We start from the raw sequence: 7,456 nt of genomic DNA, 5'->3' as shown, positions 1-7,456 counted from the left end.
TGCTCATTGCCTCTCTGGGACACAGTTTCCTCATTTGGGAACATGGACCAGCAGAGCTTTTGTGAAGAGCAAATGAAGCAATAAAGTCTTACTTTGGGCCTAAATGCAATGCATCCTCCCAATCGTGCCTGTGCTTAGAGAGGGGACAGGAAGAGGATGATGGTTAGGATGAGGAGAAAACAGTCAAGAATTCTCTGTAGCCTAGAGCATGGTAGAACCTGCAGGGACAGTCCCATAACTTTCCCAAGGATCATCCTGTCCTGGGAAAGGGCTTGAATGATCCTGCAGAAAAATTTGACCCTTTTCCTGTTCCCCATTAGGAAAGATGCTGTCATCAAAAGAAGTGGAATCTTTGGGAAAAGGAAGGGTGTTTGCCGTGTTAATGTTTCGTTCTTTCCCAGCAGGGCCCATGAGAAGACCATCTCAGAATATACCTCGTGGGAATAGAGCAGAGAGCCTTCCTGAACTGATAGCCTGGGAGCAAGCAGGACATCAAAAGCTGGCTTAAGTGAACCCATGACTCATGGTAACTGGAATCACATCATTTGGCTATAAGACTTTTTTTTTCTTTGTTCAACATAATTTCAACCTGAAGAGACAGCATGAAGGAACAGAAATAGAGCATGCAAGAGTCTGGTTTAATCCCTGCTCTGTCATTTATAAACTGAGTGAATTCAATTTTGTCATAGGTAAAATGGATGAGGTTTGAACAGGTCAATAATAAATGCTTTTCTCCTCCTTCAATTAAAATAGACGTGAGTCAAATTGGGGGGTGGGGTGGGGGGAGGCAACATCAGCTTAATAACTGGTGCATCTTGATTTGGGAATCAAGAGCCATTAATTCTTAATATTTTATCCTTTCCAAAAACTGAACCAAATTCAGACAAAATAGCTAGAAAGTCATAACCATCTTTCTTCTCCAAAGGTCACTCTTGGCAACAAAGAAGAGATAATGGAGATTAGAGCATGATATCACTTCAAAAACAGAAGCAGAAGAGGGGACTCGATGACCTCAAATCACCTGGGAAAAGAACAGTGAGCCAGTGGGTACACAGACACTTGGTACTCCAATAGTAAAATGGAACAGGTTCTCCTGGGGGTGGGAGTATGACATTGAGTCTGGGAGGGTCTGTGATGGAAACCTGAAAATATGAGGACAGAGGAAGAGGTCCCTCAATCAGATACTGCCACCCCCTTCCTTGTCGTTGGTGAAATAATCAAATGAGATCAGCAAGTGGTGCACCAATCAGAGAGCCAGTGACCATTTGTGGTTATTTTCTTTCCTTCCATCTTCTTTCCACAAAACCTACCCCCACCCTAACCTATTTTGGAAATGAACAAGGCCAAGTTCTGTAGAGCTCCCCTAAGACACTTTCCCCAGGGCAACACTGTCTACCTCACTCTGCTGCTGTGGGCCCTGTGTCCTGCCCAGCTTAGCATTTGCTGGACAGAAGAGTCCTGGCTGTGTGACAGTTATCCAGCCACACTCTTTCCAGCAGGAAATTTTTAGGCAGAGAAATCACAAATTCTCTTCCCTCTCAGGTCCTTTTTTAATGAAGGAGAGCATTTTCCAGCTGTGGTTCCTTCCTCTTATTTCCTTCTGCCTGTCCTCTCTGGATGAAGTCACGTGTTCAACTATACAGACTGTGATTGGGCTCACATCTCCAGCTGCCACACGCCCACTGGGATTCCCTTTGAACATCACAAAGGTAACTCACGTTCTTGTCCCCCTTCCCTCAAACCGCTTCTCCAGCTCTCGTTTTCCAGTCACTCTCCCTAACAAAAATCTTAACGTTATCCTCAGTTGCCAATTCTTTGAAGAGACGCTCAATTCCATTAGTGTCTTACATCTGGCCTCTTCTCTCCAACCTGGCTGTCCATCCCTGCCTTAGACTACATCCTCATCTTTCACCTGCCTCCTTGCACTGATCTCATAAATATCTCCCAGCCACAAATGTCAATCCTCCGGTATATTCTTGACCCTCATTCACCGGTAAGGTCATTCACAAAAATATCTCCCTCTCTCTCACACACACTGTCCTCCCACATAACTTGCAAAACATTTTTTACCCTTCACCCAGTGCTCTGAGTCCGAACTTCTTAGAATGACCTACAAGCCCACTAGTGTCCAGTACCTATTACCTTGTCTCCCATTCTTCCATCCTCCAAGCCTTAGGAGCCGATGGTACTGAATCTATATTACCATCCCCATAAGCGTCCATGCCCTTTACCACTTCTGTGCTCTCCAGGTTGAATGTCCTTCCCCAGTACACACACCTATTCCCTGGCTTGTAAACCTATTTTTCCTTAAAGGATAATCTCAGATGGCCTTGCCTTGCCTGCTTGTTAGTTAGGTCCCTTCTGAGGGTCCTCAGTATTTAACTGCTGTTTCGGAGTTATGCATAATCAAATTGTAGGTAATCCATTGAACTTATGAGTCTCCCACTATAATGGTAGCTTCTTGATAACAGAAAAATTTTAAATATATTTTCAGCATCTAGATATTGGCCCCCTCTTAGATTTAATCTCTGTGCCCTTTATTGCATGCAGAGATAAATAGAAGCATGAAGACTGATTTGTGGTAGTGGGATAAAGCATTCCCATTAATCACAGGTCTGGGAATCAAGAAACGCAGCCCCAGACATCGGTATGGCCTCTACTTGGCCTTGTGAACTTAGACACACCCTCCTCCAAGGTGTGTTTGGTTCTTTAGTCTGAAAAATGGCCAGGTAATAACTAAACAACTCTTCTAGTGGGTAGTAATGGCCACATGAGAAATTACTTGTTTCAGAGTATTTTCCTGTCTAATGTGTAAGTTGAATATAATAAAAGATGTCACTGTTACTAGCATGAACTAGACTTTCTGGCTTAAACAGGGTGACCCTTTTATCTTAGCTATTTTGTAATAAATGAGTGAAAAGATGATACAGATGCAAAAGATTTAAATAATTAAACATACAGAACTCAATTAGGAGTTAGTTGCATCCTGATTTTATACCTGGAGTTACTTTGCTTTTTTTCTTTTCATAAATCTTTAAAGTCAGACCCCTCCCAGGATGTGACTTCAGACCAGCTGGTCTTAAAAAAACTCCCCCTAACATTTTGAGAAAGTAAAGAGGACAATTTACTCTGCTGTGGTTAGAACTCCCATCTGTATTAGAATCTCTCCTAAGAGAATAATTTTAAATACAGAAAACTATGCACTGAGAGTTCATCATAGTATATTTTTCTACAAGAGGGGAAAAAATAGAAACATCCAAAATGTCCAACAAGAGGGCAATGGTGAAATGAATTATAGTGTTTTGCGGGATGGAGAACAATGCAGTCAATGTATATCATGTTGCAAGGCTTTGTAGCTACTTGGGGAAGCACTTGTGTTAAGACGTTACATGAAAAGACGTATACAATATGAGCACAAGAACCTAAGAAGCACAGCTGTGTTGTAGCCTTTGCTTGTACTTACCCTCTGCCAGTGGGGAAAATGGTGGAGGAGGTCATCTTGGTTGCAGGAATGGGAACCTCTTCCACCAAGAACTTTTCATCCTCAGAACTTCCTCTGCCAGTTTGGCCCTGTGGGGAAAAGATTTCAATACTCTCATATTCCCAGTCCTACTTCAGTTCTCTGAACTTTTATTTTTAATAACTTATGTTTGATTACCAAAGTAATATACGTGCACTAGGAAATCTCCCTAATTTTAAAGTTTATTAACCACGCCTGGTTTGAAGTGAAATTGGAAAATGATTGTTTCTTCAGCAACCCCAACTGTTGGCAGCTTGCCTCCAAACAGAGCTTAGAATTATGTAACTCTGAGTTTAGCAGAAAAACTTTCCTAAAAGGGCCAACTTCTCTTCTAGAACCCATGGCATCAAAGCAGCTTTTAAGCAAATTATAATCCTATCATGCTGGTATTTCCAGAATACACCCTTGAAAGTGTGACACGATTTATGGTTATTTTTAGTGCCTTGTAATGGGCAGTGAATTGTAGATAAACAAATGGAGTCTTCTCTCCCCTAAGAGGGCTATTAGTGAATAATTACCATCTAGTGGTGAATCAGAAGAGAGTAATCAAGATGGGTAAGAAGAAGATGGGGGCTGGGAGAAGGTCACCTTCTCAGAGAGTCAGGCCATATGCTGGATGTGATCACTCATCCCTGTGGTCATCACGGGTCTAAATAAATCTCTCCTGGGCCCTAGTGTAGACAGGCTTTCACACGACCACAATCACCTGTCATGACAATCATAGACCCCAGGGCCTCACCACAAACCTATTGAATTGCAATCTCTGGAGTGAGGCTCAAGATTCTGTATCTTAACGAAGTACCCCAGTCAGTCTCATGCACCCTTTACAGGAGAGGAATCTGAGGACGCACGTGGGACATGGACCTGCCTAAGGTCACACTGCAGGGAGGTGGCAGAGTCTCCTGACATCCAGGTCAGCCCTTCTCGGTGGGGATATTGGGCCTTAGAGGTACAGACCTATGTAAGAACAGAGGGATGGATATGACAAATCTTTGGTCTACCATCCTTCCAAAGTCTTCCTTGGTTCATAGCAATGTCTCTGTGCAGTTTTAGAGGAAACTAAAGAAGAAAATTGCAAAATAAAGCATAGTTCCTGCAAGCACATTTCTTAGAACAGTGCCTTTTACAATGTAATCCATAAAGAAGGAATTACATAATTGAAGAGCTCACTGGATCCTTTTTCCCTGTTTTGAATAGCTTCAAGGAATCACTTGGGTGAGCCTGTAAAGGCACTGAGATGTCTTGCAGTAAAGAAGCCTGTTTTAGCTTTCCTTATTCTCATTTTTGAGTAACTAGTGCTCTTGAGAAGTCATCTACTCTTCTAGAAGTTTCTTACCCTAGTCCATGTCACAAGCAGTGGGCCGGCTGGAATGATGGAAAAGGCATTAACCTTGGAGCCTAGAGACCTGAGTTTTAGATGCCTCTCTGACCCTTGCTAGTTTTGAGACCTTTGGAAAGTTTCTTGTCCCATTTTACCACTGAGGAACCTAAGACACACACTTCTTTCCTGTCACCTCTACTAGGTTGTTTGCAGGAACACATGCAACTAACTGCCTGTAGAATGGATGGCACTCTCCTCTCCCCTCACAGGTTCATCACTCAGGAGATCTTCTCCATCCCAGAGACCTCCTCCTGTCTTTAAGCAAAAGACCTTGACAAGGTGACACCAGGAGTTGGTTGTGACACAAATACAGCTTCTAAGAGTAACCAGCTAATCCTCAAATCACTGCAATACTAACCTTCTCTTGTCATTCATGACAAATCCTCAAAACATTGACTGTAGAAGGTATTGACTCAAGGGTGGAACCTTTCTCACTGAATTACAGGTCAGGTATTCACATAATTGATTTTTCTTCTCTCGAGACATTGCTATTATTCACAGTCAGATGGCAAAGGATGGTACAGTTTCCCTTATTTTTCTGAATCTGTGTTCCAGTGGATTGTTCTATGCCCAAACACACTTCCATTAGTAGCAGCCCCTCACCCTCTTCCCTAAGGGAGGGACCCCATTGTAGAGAAGGGGGATGGAAGCATGAGCTGCTACACTACAATCTAAGGGAAATAGCCACTAATGGGTGGCCTTGGCTCTAGTGAAGTGTGACTCATCACTCATCTCTGTGCTCCCCACAGTGCTCGACACTCTTCCTGCCACCTCCTAGTTGCTGGAGAAATATTTCTGAATGAATGGATGAGTGAACTCTGTCCTACAACACCCCAGCATATTTCTCTCATTTAATGGAGCCTCCATGTGCCATCTTTCTCACCCATGTGAGACAACCCACTATCATGAAGTTGAAAAGTTAATACAAGAAACTTATTAATACACTCAGAAAACCAGGCAGTAGAGGTCCAACAATGAATAGAGCATATATATATATATATTTTTTTTTGGTCTCAATCTCACTGTGCATGCAGTAGGGCAGTGGTCGGCAAACTCATTAGTCAACAGAGCCAAATATCAACAGTACAATGATTGAAATTTCTTTTGAGAGCCAAATTTTTTAAGCTTAAACTTCTTCTAATGCCACTTCTTCAAAAATAGACTCGCCCAGGCTGTGGTATTTTGTGGAAGAGCCACACTCAAGGGGCCAAAGAGCCACATGTGGCTCGTAAGCCGCAGTTTGCCGACCACGGCAGTAGGGGACATTCATTGAGCTGCAAATACCTCAAGGTAAGGCCATGGCAACACGTGAATGTATTTTATTTCCCCCAATAGATTTTAAGATCCCAGAGGACAGGAACCATCCGCAGTACCATCATCATCCTGTAAGCTCCATGAGGACCAGATTTTTGTTTCCTGATGAGCTCCAAACCATTCAAAAAAGACTCCTGGCGTGTAAGTAATGCTTTTAAATCCTCAGTGAACATTGAATACGCATTATCAATGCTAGAAGTTACTGCCTACTTACTTCCTTTCAGGCACCATGCCAAGTACTTTAGACTCATTATTTCAAAAAATATAAACATAAATAGGTATAGAAACATCCTAAATTGGTGAAGGCACATTTCATACCTAGGCAATCTGACTCCAGAGATCAAACTCTTACTTCCCTCTCCATCAAGCCATCCCCTAGCCACCTCTAATGCCTCTCTTTGTTCCTCACAGGGACAAATAATAATGTTTGTCGAAAGAATGAGAGGACAAGATTCCAAACCAAATTAAGAGCTCTGGACTGTTGACTGTACCTGAGAGTTCTGATCTTCAAGGAGCCAGCATTTTAACAACACCAAACCAGGGTTAATAAGGGAATAGAAACAGGATTGACCAAATGAGTATGCCAATGTTAAGCCCTGCCCAGCCAGGTAGCTAACAATGTTTTTATTGACAGGGAAATAAAGACTTCAGAGAGAAATATGATTCGCTCTGCCTTGTCTCAAAGAGAAAAATGAGTTAGGCCAGAGAAATAACAGCTTGCTTCCTCTTTTGAAGACAACAGTTTATCTCCAGTGATACTAACACAACCAAGCACAGAGCAGGGCCACTAGTTCAACTAGCACATGGACAGGGGTACAAGAGGCGTGATGAATGGGGGACAAGAGGGTTGGAGCTGCACCGTTTCTCAGGCCATGGAGATTGTCTTGAGCCCCCAGGAGGGACAGCCTGTATGTGCCAGAAATTATTCTGAGCGCTTTTCACTTGAAATGCAAACAAGCATATTCACGGAAAGTATATCTGGTGCCAAGCAATTAGAAAAGCCTCCTGTTCTTAATGATTATATTTCATTCATTTCAATAAATATCTATTAGCCACCTACTCTGTGCCCCAGCCTGCATTAGATGTTTGTTTCATGGCAGGATTCATAGTTGCAAGCCTTGGAAACCAGGGTTCAGAGAACAGCCAGGAAAAGCAAGCATTTATTGAGTGCCAGAGACTGGGCAAAACAAATCTGCACACATTATGGTTACAACAACCATTTAAGGTAAATACTTTATCAT

The 7,456-nt window shown here is 42.6% G+C and overlaps 1 long non-coding RNA gene across 2 annotated transcripts; it reads left to right on the top strand.

The window, feature by feature from the left end:
- Window positions 1-1,569: 1,569 nt before the first annotated feature.
- LOC114232510 (uncharacterized) lies at window positions 1,570-6,929 on the top strand. 2 transcript variants are annotated; one of them, XR_008558801.1, is made up of 3 exons: window positions 1,570-1,709; window positions 6,237-6,356; window positions 6,627-6,929. It is a non-coding gene; the product is annotated as an uncharacterized LOC114232510 (long non-coding RNA). The 2 variants fall into 2 exon arrangements; XR_008558802.1 differs by lacking the exon at window positions 1,570-1,709 and adding an exon at window positions 5,108-5,180.
- The last annotated feature ends 527 nt before the right edge of the window (window positions 6,930-7,456 follow it).

The sequence above is a fragment of the Eptesicus fuscus genome, chromosome 17 (assembly GCF_027574615.1).
Source record: "Eptesicus fuscus isolate TK198812 chromosome 17, DD_ASM_mEF_20220401, whole genome shotgun sequence".
NCBI classification, from domain to species: Eukaryota; Metazoa; Chordata; class Mammalia; order Chiroptera; family Vespertilionidae; genus Eptesicus; species Eptesicus fuscus.
Note: the sequence above shows the minus strand (reverse complement) of the source record. Positions and strands in the feature narration are given on the sequence as shown.